This window comes from Sander vitreus, chromosome 23 (assembly GCF_031162955.1).
Source record: "Sander vitreus isolate 19-12246 chromosome 23, sanVit1, whole genome shotgun sequence".
In the NCBI taxonomy this organism is placed as follows: Eukaryota; Metazoa; Chordata; class Actinopteri; order Perciformes; family Percidae; genus Sander; species Sander vitreus.
In genome coordinates this window covers 16,285,035-16,305,629 of record NC_135877.1, presented here as the reverse complement: position 1 = coordinate 16,305,629, position 20,595 = coordinate 16,285,035, and the positions used below count along the sequence as shown (strand labels likewise).

Here is a 20,595-nt window from a genome sequence, read left to right as displayed (position 1 = left end):
CGAGAGTGCTGCACTCTGGGATAATGGTCTTGGAGGACTGTGGCTCCTATAAAGAGTGTGCACATACAGTGAACTTAGGTCACAGTCATTTACATTAGAAGCAGTCAGAGCTCCCATCATTTTTCTTTGATCGTTGGGCAGGATGTGTACATTATGTTTATTGGAGTTACAGGTCTGTAGGGGTAAAGGACAGTATAATTTACATAGTAAGGACTGAAACTTAAATCCCAGGCCAGGTCCATGTAGCTGTTCTAACCTTGAAACAGCATCAGTGATGACCAGTGTAGAATCCCATGGGAAACACATTGAAACAATTGAAGGCAGTCCAATGCTCATCCTCATCTAATTTTATTTTTATTTTTTTAACAGTGGCCATGGCTATTAACCATGAACCTGGAGTCAGACATGCCCTTTGCTTCCTTCTTTCAAAACGAGCCTCTTTGGTGCTACACTGAACACACACTCTTCGAGTATGCCATCCAATTGCAAGAAAACCCAACGGACTGCTTAGCACCCGCTGTAAGTACTAACACACTCTGACACTGGAGTGAGCTTTTGAGTGTTTACTCATGACACTCACAACAAGTCAAACCCCAAAAGAGAAACTCATCCTAAGCTCCGATTTCTGAATGAATCATTTCCAAATGATCCCCCCCTCTGTTCAAAAATCATAGTTAGGTTTTGCATCTGGTCTTTGCACACATTTACATTTCTTTAATTCTATTGGAAAAGAGTTATGTCTGTCTTAAATGTAAGACTGTATTTATATAGCGCTTTTCTAGTCTTAACGACTACTCAAAGCGCTTTTTACATATTACAGGCACCATTCACCATTCAAACCCATTCATACACTGTGGCCAAGGCTGCCATACAAGGTGCCACCGGCTCATCAGATAAACATTCACACTAGGGATGCACGATACCGATGCCAGTATTAGGTATCGGTCCGATGCCATGCGCATGTACTCGTACTTGTAATCATAAAATTACTCTGATACTACCACACTCGATACCACCTCATAGCAACGTTACATGAACTTCTTCGTCGAGCAGGTATAGACAGCGAAAGACGCGCAATGCCAGCCGTTTCGAAATTTTTGGCTGTAAAAATAACAGCGGCTCTTACCCAATATATGATTGCACTTGACGACCAGCCATTGTCAGTCGTTAATAATATTGGGTTTCAATGTCTTCTCAGTATACTGGAGTCAAGGTATGAGATTCCCAGCCGTCAAATCAACACAGAAACCGTATTTCCAAAACTGCATGACTTTGTGAAAAAGCACATCAGCAGCCTGTTGCCCGTAAGCTTTACTACTGATATTAGGAGTAGCAGTGTCAGCCCAGTCCAATGTCTCACATCAGCTTTAATGGCATAAACATGAAGAAAGCGATATTTCAATCTGTTCTGTCTACATGGGGTCTCTACACAGCGCTGTTTTAACAACCACAGCGCTCCTCTGCAAATAGCGCAATTTTGTTTTACAAACAAGCTCAAATGAAAGCTGTTGGTTTTTAGTCTAATATAGTTTGCCACAAGTCTTTAAATTTGGACAAAATCTTGTGAACTTGGCTGCTGGCTTAAACAAACCATCCTCTCTGCTGGAGCTGGTAAAACATGGCTACTTAATATGCATGTGAATGACGTTATCAGACTTTGCTTCTTCATTCTTTCTAAAGTGTAGAGGAAGGATATAATTTATTTTATTGACACTAGCTCAGGGAAATGTCCAACCCATAGCCACTGAGCCTTGAATAGAAAAAGATATCACCGCCCTAATGGCATTAAAGAGAATCTACAAGAAAGAACATGGCCAAAATTACCCATGATTCTCTTAGCTTTCTGGACTCTTCCAGAGGGAACTCAGGTCTGGTAACTGAAGTCCAGTAATCTTAGAGCAGATCTTTACAATGTTAATGAGGCTATTCTTGTTTTCAAAGGCAACCAAAGGCAGCAAATTAATGAAAAAGTTAAGACTTCCAATAAAGGAATGATAAGAGCTTCATAAAATTCCATCTTCCGACCCCAGAGGCATTATTATTACTTGTATCGGTACTCGTATCGGTACTTGGTATCGAGTACCCAAATGTAAGTACTTGTACTTGGTCTTAAAAGAAGTGGTATCAGTGTATCTCTAATTCACACATATTCACACACCAATGGCACAGCATTGGGAGCAATTCAGGGTTCAGTGTCTTGCCCAAGGACACTTCAATATGGGACTGCAGAGATCAAACCACCAACCTTCTGATTGGTAGGGGGCCACTCAACCACCTGAGCCACAGCCGCCCCAATCTTGACATATAATTTGATCTGTGGGTCAGTGCTCACAATGAATTTTAATTTACATATGACATCTTAGCAGATGGAAATTTATGTACACACAAATAACATATTTACATATTGTATACCTCCTTTGAAGCCACAATCACTTTACTGAACCTGGCAGGTAGCATTAATATATCAGGTTTCATAATATAAATGAATTTATCATTCATGTAAAATAATGTAATCGCTATGCATTCAGGTAATTTTTTGAATGCATAGTACACCATCACTAAATATATGCTATTGTTTAAAGAGCTACAGTACCTACAATTTTGTGCACTGAAGTCTTAAAATGGCTTATGGTTGTATCCTTGGCCTATTGTTACAGAATGTGTGACATTTTTCTAACACGTCAATGGGGTTACAAGAGCTTGTCCGACAGCGATAGATACAAAAGAGCTCTTGACCATGAACAGAGTTGTGACTCCTCACATGCTTTATGTATTGTGCTACAGTGATACTGAGACATTGGACAAAGAAACAGTGTAGCGCTCATTCAGGACCACAGACTGTAGAAAACATAGATGTAGTCTGCGTGACGTCAACCATATGTTGCTGAAGAGCCATTGTGAAGCTCATCTTAGGTGGCTCCAGCCATGGCCATCTTGGCAGCGTCTCCTGGCTAATCCAAAAATGGGATAAAAAATTAGGATCCTACAGTCTCCTGTGACGGCACCCACCTGTCACTCAAAGCGGCTATGCTCTAAATTATGTTTAGTTTAAGCCTTAATTTAATTTAAACAAGTGAGTTATATAAACCCCCCTTACAGTTGTCATGAATGGGGGAAATTAGCTATAGAGACCTGTAAACATGTTTGTTTGTTTTGTATGTAACTTTGTGCATTTTAACATGGGGGTGTATGGGGATTGACTCGCTTTTGGAGCCAGTCTCAATGGCCATTCAAGGAACTGCAGTTTTTGGCACTTCCGCATTTGCTTCAATTTTTAGCCTCAGAAGTTGGGTTAAATGCATGAGGAAAATTCTGATCATCTCAGGTATTCATGGTAATGCATATTAAATTGACAATGTGTAGCCTTACTAGCTGCATAGCTCTAAAGATGGAATTTTAGTTTGGTCAGTCAGTCTGTTGGTCTACCACGTTGGTCCACTTTTGTCCAATACTTTGGTTTATGACCAAAACTGCAAAACTAATAACTTTCCCATCAGTCCCGGTTGGACTTTGTGTTTATTGCTAATTAGCATATGTTAGCATGCTAACACGCTAAACTAAGATGGTAAACATGTTATACCAATTTATCATTATGTTGCCATTGCCATTGTGAGCATATTGGCATGCTGATATTAGCATGTAGCTCAAAGCACAGCAGTGCTGAAGTACAGCCTGGCAAAACTGCTAGCATTGCTGTAGACCTATTGTCTTGTTTAAATATATCCTTACATAACCGTCTGAACTTTATAGCACTGCAAATACAATATAGTGCATTTTAGAGGTGAAAATTATGAATCCCAAAAGCCATCAGATCAGGTGTCACTCTGTTATGCCAGACGATCTCTGCTGACAAAAAGGACACCATGTATAGCAATGTGCAAGCACTTGATATCAACAACCTCACTTCACACTGCGGGGGTGTACATGGACATTATCAGCAGACATTGCATCTGCACACACACACACACACACACACACACACACACACACACACACACACACACATACTCACACTACTGTTTGATGTTGTTCCACCAACAACACTGCCAAGAGCTCTCCCTCTTCATCATGGCGACGCTGTCCAGAACCATCTCAAATGGAGTTGCGGCTTTTTCAGTTCAATGAGATTGAGATTGTGTGTAGATGTATGTGTGCATTTGGCTGTCTAACTGCATATCTGTTGCTTTCATTTGTATGACAGGTTATGTCTCTTTGTGTATGTGTGTAAGTGGCAGCATATTCATCCGTCTACTTTTTTCGTAGTATGTGTTTGTGCTCACAACATCCCCAAAGGACTGTCATGTCAGTTCCGTGTGAAGCCGGCAAAATCCCTGGCACAGATTAACAGGAGAGGGCAGCGGCAGCTTTTCAGGGCAAGAGTAGAGGGAGCAGTCGCACCAGTTAGGAACCTGCAACCCGGCCACACAGCCCTACACTCACCCTGGCTGGCTCAAGATAACAAAGCCAACACATGCTCAGACAGATACGGACTGGGTTGCACTCACTGCATACCCACTCATAACTTGGTAGCTCATTCATATGCAACACAGTGCCAAAACATTATCCATTAGCTGCAACAAGGGCCTGAGCATGCTGCTAGAAGTGTCAAATATGCATGAGGGAGTGGAGTTCTGTGTCCCATAATCCTCCAGGCAATTAATACAATCGTTTTTAGGGCTATGCACCTAGATGCACACATCAAACCTCTCCCTGGGCTCGTTGAATTTTTTAGGCAGATTAATTTACAGGTACGTTGGCCAGAGGCTTGCTTTTATGGATTGGAGCTGTCTGGAAGCCGACGGCATGCCATACGCTGAGAATTGTCCGCAATGATGTATGGGTCTCTGGGGACATTACACTCACAGTGGAAAACACTGCTGAAAAAGCTGTGGCGGTCTGTTCTGCTGATTGGATTGTATCACTAATTGAGCAGTGATTTGGTGTTTGATTTGCTAAGCTGAGTTAATATACGCTCAGTCCTGCAAGTGAATTGTTTTCAGAGAAATTACTTTGTGTTGAGATTTGATCCATTCAACATTTACTCCACACAAACATGGTTGCAGACTTGACTGTCATAGAGAATCCCATTTCTTCTTTATATATCCCACTGTTTTCTCTGCACTACTGTTCCTGCAGTGTGTCATCGTCTTCAGTATAATGCAAAGCATTTCATTCAGGCTTGCTTTTTGTTGTTGCTTCTGCAGATGTTTTTAGCCTCCAGTCAGATATTGATTGAAATGTTCAGTCTAGTGTAAGGAGAAGCGGCCTGCTATTCAGACGCATTCGGTTGGTGGGAAAGCAGTATTGATTGCACTAAAAGTGACAAAATTGAGGAGGCCCACTTTAACACGTTATCCCTATTGCCGCCAACAGACAAAATGCAGACCAGAGAAGAAGTGCAGATTGATTTCTGTGATCATGGATGGCGTGAGACCTATAAATCAGTCGCCCAAGCTGTGTTACTTGAGAATAAGTCAACAATTTTTCATAGTACAATGTAAGGACTGACAGCCTGCTTGAAGTAAATACTGTGGTAATGAATAGGCATCATAAGCTGAAAAGTCCTCACAGCTCTGTAATAATAACCCAGTGTGTACAGCACGTAGACTGGTAGTATATTTGCGAAGGCAGGTATTGCGGGCAGCCAGTTCTGGCATCTATGGGATTTTGTTGTGCATTATTCACTGGCAAGGCATGAAGCTGATACAGCCTCTCCCCCTCTTATGCTCATCCATCAGGTAAAATTGCTTTCTTCTAACATTAGGCTGTCAACGAGAAATAACAAATGTAGCCATGAATAGCAATGTATGATTACAGGGTAATAATGCCCCGAGGTCAGAGAAATGTGACCTCAGTTAGGGCAGCTTGTTGCAGGGACTACTTGCATTAGATGATAAGTCACCAGGGAATAGCTCATCTTCATCTGAGGTGGCTGCTGACAGGTGCACCGCACTTCTGTGATGTTTTTTTTTAATCATTGTAACAGCATGCTTCCTATATTTTAAAACATGTCATTGTGACCGTGATGTTCTTAAAGGTCCCATATCATGCTCATTTTCCGGTTCATACTTTTATTTCTTCTATTCAAAAACATTATTTTTCTCAAACTGTCTGTCTGAATATATACCTGTATTCACCCTCTGTCTGTCTCTGTTTTGGCGCCTGTTTCTTAAGCCACTCTCCCGAAAATATCAGTCTGCTCTGATTGGTCAGCGTTTCTGGGTCTTTCGCATCTTCTGTAGTGGCACTTTCTACCTACATCTAATGTAGTTGTGACATCACAACCGTACGGAAGTCCTGAGGGCTCGTTTAAAGGCACCATTTCTGATTGCAGGCTATGTGCATTTCTCTGTAGATTGAGCGTTTTGATACTTTCACAGTATTTATATAGCACCTTGACCTGCTTTATGATCAAACAAGACCTTAAATGAAAACACTTGAGGAAAACATTAACTGGGAAGCTCAGAGAACCCTTCAAAACGTTTACATCACCCTTGTTTCTGATGAGGCTCTTTGACCACTGCTCAAAAACATCTCTCGCTGATAGTTGGGGGCTATTTCGAGCCCCACATTTACTGTGATTGATATAGTGTAAATCCATCACTTTAATCTTCCAGGAAATTGCACAGGCATTTCCAGAGGTCTAATCGAGATATGGGTGCACATTCTGAGTAGGAGTAAGAATAAGGAGGTGAATTAAGGAAAGGCAAGACAGATGGAGGAAAGACCTGCACGGCTCAAGATGGATATTTTGAAATCTGAAAAATGTATATAGACATAGTTGGCCAGAGCTTGGTGTGTTTGAGAAAAAGGGAAAGCACAAAAAGTACACAACAGGGTAGAGTAATTAAATGAAGGGGAAAGCAAATTGAAATGCTTTAGTGATCTTTCTTCCATCCCAGTTTTCTCCTTCTTGTCTGTTGCCTGCAGGTCTCTGGTTTCATGTGCTGCATAGCCAATTAGCCATGAAAATAAAAGAGAGAAAGCCGGTTGCAAATGACTAACACACTAAACCATATTGGATTCAGAAGCAGAAATGTGGATACACATGGAAAGATCAATGTTGTTCAGTATATACAGTAGTAAAATAATTTCTCTGCATCATCTGTATTAGCTTTATTTTATTATTATTATCATTATCATTTTTTGTATTAGAGCATGCAATTTCACTGTAATTTCAATCAAAACACAACATTTTGGCCCTCATCTAATATCATCTGAAGTGACTGAATGCGAGACCACGATAAACTGGGGAACTGGTTTATTGTAGTTTTTTCTTTTTTTTTTACTCAGCATACAGTGAGAGTCATAATAGTGAGGCTCTGCAAAGGTAAACACAGCATGGCATATCATCACAGCAAGTGTTTGCACATGTTGATGTGGGGTGGGGGAAGGGGGTGGGGTAACTGAATTGTGAGGTCTAGATGGTATTGTTCTTCGCAGGAAAGGACTCAAAGGACGTCTTAATGAATGGAGCTTGGGGAATGCAGTAGGCTTGTCTGTCATGGCAGAGGGAGGGATATATACTGTGTTTCTGATGTAGACACTGAATTATTGAAAAGGAGATCTGGGCACTGATAATATGGGTAACACAATTTAAATTTGGTTAATTTCAAACTTAATATAGTTGTTTTCTTTCATTTTGGTTTCTAAAAAAAAATGGTCAATTGAGCAAAAAGCTACAGTGTGTTTCATGCTCTTTGCATAAATAAAGTCCTTCACCCTGCAGACCAGAGCTCAGTTTATGTCCACTGCTGCTAGTGAAATTGAAACAAATGGCTGAGAGGTATGCTCTTGATAAGTTAGATGTGACAGTCAACTCTACACAGCCTTGGGTAGCTTCGTTTGTATGTGCTTGTAAACAAATAATGCAATGATGTACAAATATATTATAAATTCCATCTTTGATGCATTGTATTTGTTATCTACGTTTTTTCTCTCAACTCCCAATCAAAATGCAGGAGGCAACTGGGAATTTATGTGCATACATACATCGTTAAAATTACGAGTATGAGTTTCCCTGATATGGTAATATATTTTAATCAGTCTAGGATTTCAGTGATTCAAATGAGCAGGTTTCTCCAGATGGGTGGGATTAGCGATGCTTGGCTAAATGTGTGTGGAGTAGCTAAACGGTGTGTAGGATTGTGCAGTCGTCTGTGCAATTGCTTGAATGCTTGTGTATGTTTTGTGTGTAACCTGTGTGTAATAAGCATCTGACCCTGCCTGGATCATTTCCCTTCTTGGTTTTAATTAGGTTGTAAATGTCAACATATGAACCATTCTCTTCCGCTGTGTGAAGCATGTGTCCAGTGTTCGTTGTTTGCCCTGCTGGACGAAAGGACTGCTGTTCATCTTTTGTCACATGTTGACTCGTCAGATAATTAGAGTATGTGAATGACTCAAAGGCAGGGCCAAAAATAGCTGCTTCAGGCGTCTGTTACTTCCTGAACTCCATTCTTCCCAATATGCATTACAAGAGAAGCAGGGGATACACGTCTTGGCAACCACCGATTAAGGCCACATATCCTTTACATAAGGGCTATTGCTTCATCAAAGCTCTGAGAATAATGAGCTAAAGTAAACAGTAATTACTGGAACCAGGTCATTGATTACAGTTCTGTCTCTGACTGGCCCTATGAGATTTCTAGGCAAGGGAACATCTCCATATAGCCGTTAGATAGCAATAGGTGACCTTATGGCTTGCAATAAAATCCATTTATCTTTCTGAATTTCAATCAAGTATTTTTCATACCGGCCGGCTTTCCAACGTACACATGTTGCCAAATCCAGCTAAATTCAGCCATGGAGATTGATGATGACTCCTCCCCACTAAACATATATCCACACTCCACAATTTATTTAGTGTATGATGGTATATCTGTCCATGATGCCCATATTCGCAGTGTGAATTATGCATGTAGTATAGATTTGCCCCCCTGATATGAATAAGTGAGGAAAGACATGACCTCACTCACCGTGCAGGCTGACATTACCTTAGGGGGAGATCAGTACAGATTTGACAACAGTTATTCCAATCTGGGACATAATTTAACCGTAATCCAAGAGCGAGAGGTCAAACAGTGAATTATCAATATGGGTCAACAGCACAGACAGGACTTGTGTTCTTCTGAATGTTCTCAAGTTGTATGAGACCCTTCTAAACAGAAAAATGGCAGAATTTGATGTTTGTTCAAGTGATTAAAATGGCCATGTTCACGCAACCTCATGGGGTGTTCAAATGGCTGTCCAATTGGAAGTAGCATTACACTACACTGCTACAAAAAGTCTTTGGAATCATTCAGTTACATAATTTTGTTAGGTGCAATGCCAACAGTTTCAAAAGTGTTTTCTAAAATATTGTTTAGATTGTGGTTAGGTTGAACAAAGAGGTTAATGTCAATTGCAGGTCTGTGTGAACAGTATGTAAACTCTTGTCTCCAGATGTGCTACACTCCCATCAATCACCCTGTCCTCCACATCCTTACTTTTCACCCATGCTACATATTACATTCTACTTAATGTTGGCATTGAATGTAAATTGAAAGTTGCGGAATTGTCCAATATGTACATAATTCCTGTGTGACCTCAAGATTTTGCTAACTTTTTGCTGGAACCCCGCTCCTTTTTCTTTGTCTCTGCACAGTTTGTTCATGTAGTTGAGTCACACAGCCTCAGGATAAGTTTAAAGTTTTCTCTTAAGAATCATTTTCAGTATAAACACATCTTTGCCTCAATCCACTCATGAGTCATGCCTTTCCATTAACTTTGTGTGTAATCAGATCACCTGTTAAAATTCACTTTGTGTTCAGTGTGTACACATCTTTAGGGAGAAGGTCAAAGTGGATCACTGGGCCTATAACGTATACGTGACTTGGAAGTTTTAGATGCCAAAACTTAACCACCCCTTAAAGGTATATAAGCCAGGTCCACGCTCTTTTTTAGAAATTCTCTTGCAGCAACCAATATTATTTATCATTTTTGTATCTATTTCCCTAGAGTCTTGGTAAGCACACCTACAGTAGACATAGCCACATGAATTATTCCTTGTTGCTCACAGAAAGGGACTCTAACATGGCCTCACATAAGAGCTGCTGATTTATAATTGCACAAGGGAGACCCTACAGTCCGAGTCTCTTTTAATTGCCTTCAGGAGGGTAGGGTGAAGCTACTAGGGAAGGGCATTGGCAGGATGTTAATCTTGTAGTCGTAATCGTAGTGTAAAAACAAAAGGTATTGAATTATCTGTGTACACTTTCTGCAGGGGGGTTTAGGGACATCGTAAATGTAGGCTGGTCGTCTGAGGAGCATTAGCAGTGGGTACACGATAAGGCTGCTCTCTCAAATCATTACCATTCATCACTGTTATTATCATTAGAATATATACTCTCATGAAAATCACACATTACCTCTCAGTACGCACACATTATAATATACAGTACATAATCTTCAATTGCAAGCCATTTTGCATTCCCACCAAGTCAGTGACTTGGGAAATATTCTCAGGTGCCAAAATTTGCATACATGTTACAGCCAGTCAGTGTGTGGGTAACATGAAAAATGCAATTTTCTGCGTGGCTTCTCACTCTCAGATGGCTGCTGTGCGAGAGAGAGAGAGAGAGAGAGAGAGAGAGAGCGAGAGAGCGAGAGAGAGAGAGAGAGAGAGACTGCTGGTGCAAAATGTTTATAGTTTGTTATTGGAAATGGTCATACCTCAGTAAAAGTGATACTTTGCCATAAAGTTTTTGTATCAGTCATCCCTCATAGCCTGGATCGCTGGACAAAAAAAGTGGCCTACAAAAGTGGTCGCCTCAGAGAGAATGAAGATACCTGGACACCTGTTTTAATAACAGCAAAATAATGTCAAAATGTCCATAAATACGATATAAACTGGTCGGTGCCAGTGGTTATCTGCTGCTCGTACAGCCCAGTATCCCTGTGAATGTTTTTTCATCTCAGAAAATAGTATGCCTTACATGAAACAAGGTGGGAGTGTTGATGTCGTGGTGGTGGATGGGTGTGTAGCATATCTAATTTTCATACCTAGCCCTGACCTTAACTTAACCATATTGTATTTGCCATAAGCATGGCCCTTTCCTAACCTTAAACATATAGTAGCTGCCATACACAGATATTGAAGAAATACGTTTAAATACTATCATTGAACATAATCCAGGGTTTTGCAGAATGGTCCACTATCAAAATGCATGTCTGGTGAGTGGAATCAGGATAGCTAAAGATCAATTTAAGGACTTTGTGTAAGTGGGGTCTTTTGTAGGATTTTAGTCAGAGTACACGTGTTTGGGATATAGTAAGAAAACAAGATAATACCTGAGTTTTTGTGTTGATTAAAAAAGATTTTATGCACATTTCGTTTTGCATTTAAATGTCAGCGGCATTTCAGCGGAGGGATTACATATAGGCTATTTGTCGGCATCTTAAGCCATGTGTTGCCAATGCACACATCAGTATGAATTATGTTTTTATATTTTTTATTTGCTCTCACAATCGCTTACCACTGCCAGGGTTGCAACTGAAATAATAGGCTAAAGCAACAAAAATGTGGAAAGCAGAAGTGTAACTATGGCCAGATCTTGTTCCTGACTGATGGGGAAGTGATATTGATAAGCAATATGATTTACACATTTACAGCGTCGGCTATTTTTTTGCCAGTAAAACCGTGTCTGTGTTCTTCATATTTATGTAGAATCACAGTTTGCTTTTGTTATGTAAAATATAAGGCTCTGGTAGATGTTTGTGATTGGTCATGCTGTGCAAACACCGTCTCTTTTATGTGAACACACGCGTCGCTGGATTGGGAATCCCTGGGTTGATTGAACTAGTTGATAACCACCTTCGTGACACAGGTTATGAGGGACCGCGGTTGTTAGGTTTGGTGAAGCCGAGTAACTGAAATAAATTCAGGGCATGTTGATCCTGCTTCGTAGTACGGGACTCAGGTTTGTCCCTTGAGAAAACACTTCTTCATCTGGTAATTATTTATACAAAATAATGAGAATTTAAATTCTGGGTAAACATTTCCTTTGAGTGCAAAAGATAAATCTTTGGACTCTGTACTGTGAATCATTGGGGATTGTAGATCCACTGTTTCAGAGGTCATGCCAGTTTAAATGCCCTGCAATGACTTCTCCCACAAAATAATAGAGGGAGGGATTTAGTTCAACAAACAGCATATCCAAAACATGCTTTTTCTCTGACAGTAGAGAGGGAATGAAGGGATTTGTCCCAGAGTCACATCTGGCTCCCTGCTATTTTGTATCCAGATAATCATCCATCTGAAAAATGAAAGTCCTCCGAAAGGATTTCATGAACAACTACAGCAGTTAAAGTACTCTCCGAGGCTGAATCAAACACTTACCAGCAACAGACTTTTCTTCAATTTTTGCACTACATAGACAAACCTTTGGCGTCCCACGTTAGATTAATGTTTTGACATGAATACAGCCCGTGGACAGTTTCAGCGAGCCATCCAGTGTCCACGATGTTCAATTTATTACAACCCTCCCTCCTGTGAGTGTTTCGATTCTGCACATCAATAGCACTCAGTAATTTCTAAACAGAATGAATGAGTGGCCGGGGAAAATCTAAAGGGGAAGAAAAAGAGACAACGAACTTCGCCACATGAAGCTCTTTCTTCCTGTTCTGCTGCATTTTCTGTGACAGGATTACTCCCAGGCACAGTGGCACACAGTGCATGTAGTAGTCTCTTCGCCTTTGCTCTCTGCGAGGGGGAAGCTTCTAAGAGCACTTCTGCAACACATTTGTGAATATAAAACTATAATGAAGTGGCTGAAGTGCAAGAGTTTTAACATGGTGCTTTTTGGATTTTCAGTGTATGGTCTTTGCACTTTTGCACATGTTGTTCTTTCGACATGGCTTCAGCACAATCCGCCAGCTGTCTGATATTGGCACACAGTGCCACAAGGGTATTAATCTACAGCCAGAGAGCCCCAGCGGGACAATGGATTTGGGCAGGGAGAAAAGGGTACATGTCTCAGTCCTGAATGTGAGGTGTCAGCATTTGATTAATGCCTGACATCATTGTGCGTTTCCTCTTGGGCAGGCCGATAAACTGAGAGAAATTGCTGATGGATGGCCACGTACCTTCCTCCGAGATAAGGCTAATTTCTCTCCTTGGGTTATAGGCAATACTAGAAGTTTCTGTTTTGAAATTAAAGACACTGTGTATATCTCATTGGGTATATTTTGGTCCACTGCAGTAACATGTTCAACTTTGTGCACTCTTTCATGAAATGGCTTGGACACTGGCTGAGGGATAGCCACATTCAGCTTTTGAGACACAGATTGCATTTCTTGCAAATGAGCCAAATAGTAAGATATTGAAACATCCACGATAGCTCATCTTTGTGGCAACCTTGTGTGCAGCGAGGCCTTAAAAATGATATGAATAATGATTAATCAGTTTGTTGGTGTCACATAAAACATTGGCAAAACCTAATCAATACTTAAGATGGATGATGATTACGATGGCCAAAGCAAGTGGACTGGTGATCAATTACATGTGCACCGGGTTCAAAACAGTTAAAATGAGCAGAAACCAGACGTGTCCTTAATTACTTCTGACATCCTAATTCACTGGCTTTGCAATCACCTGGGAGAAATTGTCATGTTTGACTTTAGGTTCTCTTTTCCTACTATTAAATAAATAACAAATACACATCTTGGGGGTCCCGCACTAAATATTATTGTCACCGCAAATTCATCTCAAGGAAAAGAACATTCACTTTAATTTACCCTAAGGGCATGTCTGTTAGGAAGATTTACCATATCTTCCAGGTGCCTGAAATTGATTTGAGGGGCTTCCCAGTGCACCCGGGTAAATTAAATGTCAACATCTATGTGATGTGATGGAAATGAATGGTATCCAACATAAGAGAGGAGACAGCGAGGGGGTAAAAGTAAGAGTACGGTGTAGTTGACTGTCATGTTTGGTGAGACAGATTTTCACTCATCCAAGTGACTCCTTGAGACTCTTTACTTGCCACCTAGTGGTCAACTGTAGTTTCATAACCACAAGTAGGGTCAGTTCACCACATCACCAAGTAATCCAGGTTTTGTTTAGTTTATTTTTAATCCATATTGCATTGCTTTTAGAAATAATGTCGGTCAGGTCATCCCTTTGGTCCAAACAACTGTTGAATGGATAGCCATGATATGTTTGTCCCCAGTGTTTCCCAGAAGATGAATCCTAACGACTTTAGTTTTCCCCTGACTTTTATATTAGTGGTTTTAAATGAAATATCTCATTATAGGATGGATTGGTATACAAATTTGTTACATAAACCCATGTCTCAGTAGGAACTGTAATCAGTTTGATGTTGCTTTAACGTTTACTTGTGTGCCATTATCAGGTCATAAGCAAATGTTAACATGTTAAAATGCTAAACTAAGATGAAGAACACTGTAAATGTTATACTTATAAGCATCACCCTGCTGTGCCTTATCACCTAGCATGGTTGTAGACTCTCGTCTCGTTTATGGTGCTGAAAGCACTGAAAAATTACATTTAAAAAAATCTTTTCAGGAGAACATCTTTGTTACTTGGAATAATGACCCTTGGTTTCAGTGATTTGGGTGAACTTACCCTTTAATCAGAAAACATTGTGCAAGCATGCTGAGGTTTATGCTAGTTTTAAAGAAATCCAAGGAGGATAGAACGTAGAGTACAAGGCCTGTTGTAACTTTCTGAAACAGTGTCTGCATTGTGAACACTCATCTATTAAATTAAGCAACACTCCAGTTGTAAACAGTGTGTTCTGAGCTGGGCGAATGCATATTCTTTGTATGGCCCACTGGAGTTCACCTTTTCTAATCTCTGTCATACACCTTCCTCATCTTCTCACTGTAATTATTGGCTACATTCACCACGGTTGATTGGCGACCCTGGTAATCGTTTTAAGTAATCCCACTACTTAATGGTAGCAACAGGACATTGTTCAAGAACTTTCTCTAAGATGCTTAGGCTGGCAACGTGCCAGACATGACTCTATTCCGCAGCTCTAATTTTCTCTTTCTTGCTACTGAATGCCGGTTCACCTTGATGAGGTCTGAGGGTGTTGTGGGCTTGAGACACAATTTGGAGCTGTTTCAGGAGTTGAGCACATGGCAGTAAACAGGACAAAAATACTATTGACTGCTTTTTTTTCTTAAAGTTAATGCTCTGTGTGTTTGTGGGCCAATTTTTGGTTCAGTTTTGTTTTCGATTATTCATACTGCCAAATGTCATCTGCATCATGGCAAGTCATTTCCAGTAGAGCTGCTGTGGAGCTGATAGCAGCAACAACTAAATTAAAGAAGAGAAAGAGAGACAGTAGCAGACTTCAACAATACCTCATATTGCATTTGAATATTGAGAGATCAATTCTAAATGTATAACAATACTGAGGTAGCCAAAGAGAAAGACTGGGACTCCATCAACCTGAAGTGTCTTCATTATATGCAGGCTCATGAAGATAGGAGATTGAAAAGGATCCCCCAAGACTCTAGATGCTGATGGTGGTGGAGGAAGGCAAGTATAGGTGGAAAACAAAATCTACAAAAACAAAAAGTTACAATCTCCTGGAACAATCTGTAGATCATGGTGGTGATGGGATGGCTTCTGTAATAGTTGGTCTGAATGGCAGCAGCAATTGATTGGTTCAAGGAATGCAAGCAGAAAGATGATTGGCCAGATATGATGATATAGGAATATGTGAACGAGAGGAATCCTGACTGCTTGGGAGTCGACAGAAAGATTGGAGCTGGAGCAAATAGCAGGAATTCACTAATAGATAATAGTACTAAAAGGACACATTCGGGTTCAGAGCCATTGTTGGAAATTGCAGGAAAATAATAAAGACTCTTTAGTTCCCAACTAGTGGGTCACAAGCATTGGAATGAACTTTCAGCAACTGCATCTTTATTTGTAAGTGATTTAGAGTATGTAGGGTGCTACATCATGCAACTTTACAATGTTGGCTGCATAGCAGCTGCTGTAAAAAGAAAGTTTTTCAAGCCCTAATCCAACACAGGCAGGGCAGGGCTGAAGGAGCAGAGCATGCTGAATGAATAAGATGTGATCAACATTGCCCACTTTGGGTCATTTCTCATATGCCCTCCTCCCTTCTCTACGACTCTGGCATAATGGAAAATCACTAGCCATTACCCTTCAATCCCATTCATCTCAGCAAATCCAAAGGAAAATCTCCTATCTGATCAATATTTCAAGAACGACAAGCATGGTCAAATATATATATAATTCAGACATTCATTTTGCATTTGATTGACATTCTATCAATAGCAATTATAGTTTGCTTCAGGATTAGTTGCTTAGGTATTTAAATCATTAAAACACTGGGACATTTCGTTGGAAGTGATACTTAGCGGGATTTCAGATGTGAGACAGTGCTGCCTGCTCTCATTACTCCTAAAGCTTTCACTTCACCTCAGTTTATGACATCCATTATAAATACAGGCTAATAGATTGGTCTTACTCTTGTCAACAAGCCAAGAGAACAGCATATTTGTCATCTATTTGTGTCACTGATAGCTCAGACACTGTATATTTCACTGTCAACCAACTGGGACATTTGAATATAGAGGCAAAACCTTAATTCATCTGCTTTTTGGATGTACTGTAGCTGTGTGGCAAATAATTGGTGTGGCGAATAATTCAAATGACAGGCTGATGGGTGACTTTAATCATTCTTCGGCTGTCAAATGAGAATCAGAGGCCATATACAGAATCATAACCACGGCATGCAAATTATAGTTCAAAATAACGCGTTAATTTCGATTAATTAATCTGAGAAAAAATAACGCGTTAAAAAAAATAAGCAGATTAATCCATTCCATATTGACGTTTGACCCGGAGCCGTTCTAGCCACCATTGGACTGTAAAATGAAGGAGGGAGACGAGAATGTGCTGCCTGGATTACTAATTGGAACATTTCCTTGTAAAAATCTTCTTCCTGCCAACCCTGGCTATTGAAATCTGGTGCCACTGATATGTCTGCGCTTCTCTCGGATACTCTGAAGACGATACAGGCAACACAAACACCGCTGCACGTGACGCTATACTCGACAGCAGCTAACGTTAGCCTACCGCTAGCTAGTTAACACTATACTCGACAGAAGCTAACGTTAGCCTACCGCTAGCTAGTAGCTGGATTAAACACGGTTAAAATGCTGACAGCTAACTCTAAACGGTTTTACTGTAGAGGATTCAACACCGGTATGTAACAATCTGCAGCTGCCGTCGGAGAAACAACACAGACGGTGCGTTCAATGAAACTGGTAAACTACAGCCTAGTGGTGCATTTGAAGTTATTGTAAATGTCCTTTACCATCTGGTGGTTGTTTTTGTCGTTCAACAGCAATTTACTAGTGAAATAAGTTATTGTTATTGTTATACATTATTATTAAACATTTCATTTTGACCATATGGCCTTAGCAATAAACAAGCCGTTCTTTAATGTCACCAACTGTTGTTTAGTACTCTTTTTTTTTCTTTTCTTTTTTTACTTTCTTAAAAAGTATCGGTTCAGGCACCGTTGATTATGTATGCGATTCATTTCGATTAATTAATCACAGAGTATGTAATTAATTAGATTACATTTTTTAATCGATTGACAGCCCTAATAACTATATATATATATATATATATATATATATATATATATATATATATATATATATATATATATGTTTATATATATATATATATGTTTTTGTATTTTGATTCCTATAGTGGTGAATCATAATAACTTGTTTTAATTTATATCTCTGTAAGTTTTAGACAAAAGCAACATCTAGCACTTGTAATTTTGTGTACAATAAGCAAATTATTAGCAAAGTTACAGAGGTTAATTAAACATGTTTTTATGAATCACTGATCTGTTGAAATTGGTATTGGAACCAAATTCTTAATATGGATGCTGATACTGTCTATCTGGATGTACAGTATTATACATTACAGGTTGGCTTTGCAATACATGAGCTGTAAATGTGAAAAGGAATCAGAATATACAGTACAACTGAGGTTTTCCCAATACCTTAATAATGTACTTCAGCCTGCACTGCTTTGAGTTTGTTTATCAGGTTTGATCCTAAGTCCATTCATTGTTTTAGCATTCTAACATGTTACTGCTATCTCTAAGAATTTTTACAGTTTCAAGAAATTAAATCCCCTCAAACTTTATTTCAAACCATCAGCAGAATCATGAAATACCATACTGCCATACCAATTTTCCTCAATAGCTAGCAACTTACAAAATATGCACTTCTGAACAACTGGCAGTTAATCAGTAAAATCCGTTGTGAGAGAAAAACCATCCTGGGATGACGGAAGCTGGCAGAGAAAACTGTTTTGCAGATCTCTTTGCTAAGAGCGTGCAGTGACCCATTATTGAAGTCTGGCCTCTCTGGCTGCTCGCTACAGCCTCCCCAGTCTCTCATGCACAAAGCTGCTGCTTCTATTACAGCAGGGGTCATTGATAATGGTTCTTTCATGACTGTTGCTGAGAGCTGCCCGGTGCCCACGGACCATGTAGTTTCCATACACATATCGGCACACACAGGAGGGATCTGATGTGCATAATGGAGTTTCTACACATACACTGGCTTTTAGTTGAAATTGTGCAAGTTTGTTCAAGACCTTCCTCATTCCCGATCAGCTCTCCATATGTGCAAGAGAATGACAACCTACAGCCTCCAATGCAGCTGCTAATCTGGGGATATAAATCATATTGGCAAAGCCACTCCCTCTCAGCCACATAAAGGCGGCATAGCTGAGTGTGGCATACTGATGCCAACCACTGGAGTCTAGCTGTGGCTGTCCAGCTGGACTGACGCCTGGCAGTGCTTCTGCTCGCTTCCTGCCATCTCAGAGCACACAGTGCTAAGCAGTGGTTTATAAAGCCCACTGTGCCATGAAAGCATGACAGCGTGAGGCCTGCATTAAAACCACTCAATGCTATATCATTGCAAGAAGAAAATGCACAACACTCTATAACAAAATATTTGATAAAAGTCATAGCTCTGGGTTACAGCCTGCCATTTTCCTCTGCTGAAAAAATCATTTGCTTCCCAAAACCTGACGGCTCATCCAAATTTGATGAGTTTGGTCCCAGCTGTACAGCTCTTCGATGTTGCGGTCCTTGTCTGTCATGGAAGGCTTGTATCATTTGGACGCCTGACAGTTTTGTTGTCATTACTTAGAATTCCTCATGGGAGCGGCAGAAACTACGCACTATAGCTTTAAGTCTATGTATAGTACAACATCTGACTGTAGAACAAACAAGTAAGACCGTGTTGCAATGGCATAACCAAAGCCATATCCTCAACATGTATTTGTTTTCTTTGCATTAAAATGTACTAACATTTTTAAACCACATTCCCACAGCAGCACATTATTACTTTCCTAAACAAGAAGGCAACAGCAGTAATGAAGTCGTTATGCAACACAAGAATAAATCTCGTATAGCTCCTGTGTGGTGGCTAACTCCTACGAGTCCTGCCAGCTCATATGGGAGTAAACAGATCAATAGGCCCACCTGAGAGATAGATGCTCACCTCCTCCGAGCAGCAGTGATCAAGCAGAGTCTACAAAGCTCTCCTTTCAGCTGCAGCCTAATGACGCTAATGGGCAGCAATGCTCTCAGAGACCCTTTATTACACTGATTAGGCCAACAACCTCAAATATAATGTCTTAATCTGATTAGTAGATGGACACAGCTGAGCAGAGAGGGACAGAATAGACAGCGAGACAGAGAGCAGGCTAATAGAGATGGGTTTTTGTTGTTCATGATTCTAAGGGCTAGATTGCAGAGTACTGACAGTACGCTCATGCTGATGTGTGCTCAAATGTCATCTGTAAGAGGTTTACGGACATGTGAAGTGTTCTTGAAAATGAAGCCATCTCCGAGTGCATGGTTGACACTGACAGGCAACTGTCTGCAACCAATAGGAGTACTAGCTGTAGCTAGAGGCCTAGGGTCCGTTTCAGAAAGCAGGTTTATTGAAAACTCTGAGTTTGTTAACCCTGAGATGAGGGAAACTCTGGGTTTTCTGTTTCAGAAAGAGAGGTAACTTAACCTCAGAGTCAGTTACTATGGTAACTGAGCCTGTGAACCTAACCTGGTCGGTAGCAGGTAATAAGGTAATAAACCTTTTCCTCCCTCTGACACACCGCTCTTTCATTTCCTCATTTATTCATTCAGTCTGTATCAGGCGCATTTTAGTGCAGTTTGTTATCAGCATGAATAAAAATAATGATTGGTTTATTAACCATGTTAGGCAGACTATAAAACATTTTCCTCTCAAAATATGGCATTTCCTTTTGTCGACGACCCCACTGATGAAGAAGCTATATTACTTCGCAGGGTGTTAAACATACATTGGGAGATGATATTGAGGCCCCGACTACAGATGCATTTTCATTTCCAGATAACTTCCTGTTTGAGCGGTATCGTTTTTTCTTCCCAGTCTATCAGTTATGTCCATCCATCCATCCATCTTCATCCGCTTATCCGGGGTCTGGTCGCGGGGGTAGCAGCTCCAGCAGGGGACCCCAAA

General features: G+C 40.3%; 1 protein-coding gene across 1 annotated transcript in view; it reads left to right on the top strand.

Annotated features, from left to right (window-relative positions):
• Positions 1-376: 376 nt before the first annotated feature.
• The window catches only part of chrm2a (cholinergic receptor, muscarinic 2a), a 54,547-nt gene continuing 34,328 nt past the window's right edge, over positions 377-20,595 (top strand). Inside the window, exon 1 of the mRNA XM_078242702.1 lies at positions 377-519. The gene's annotated coding sequence lies outside the window, so the exon portion shown is untranslated. The remainder of the gene's footprint in view (positions 520-20,595) is intronic.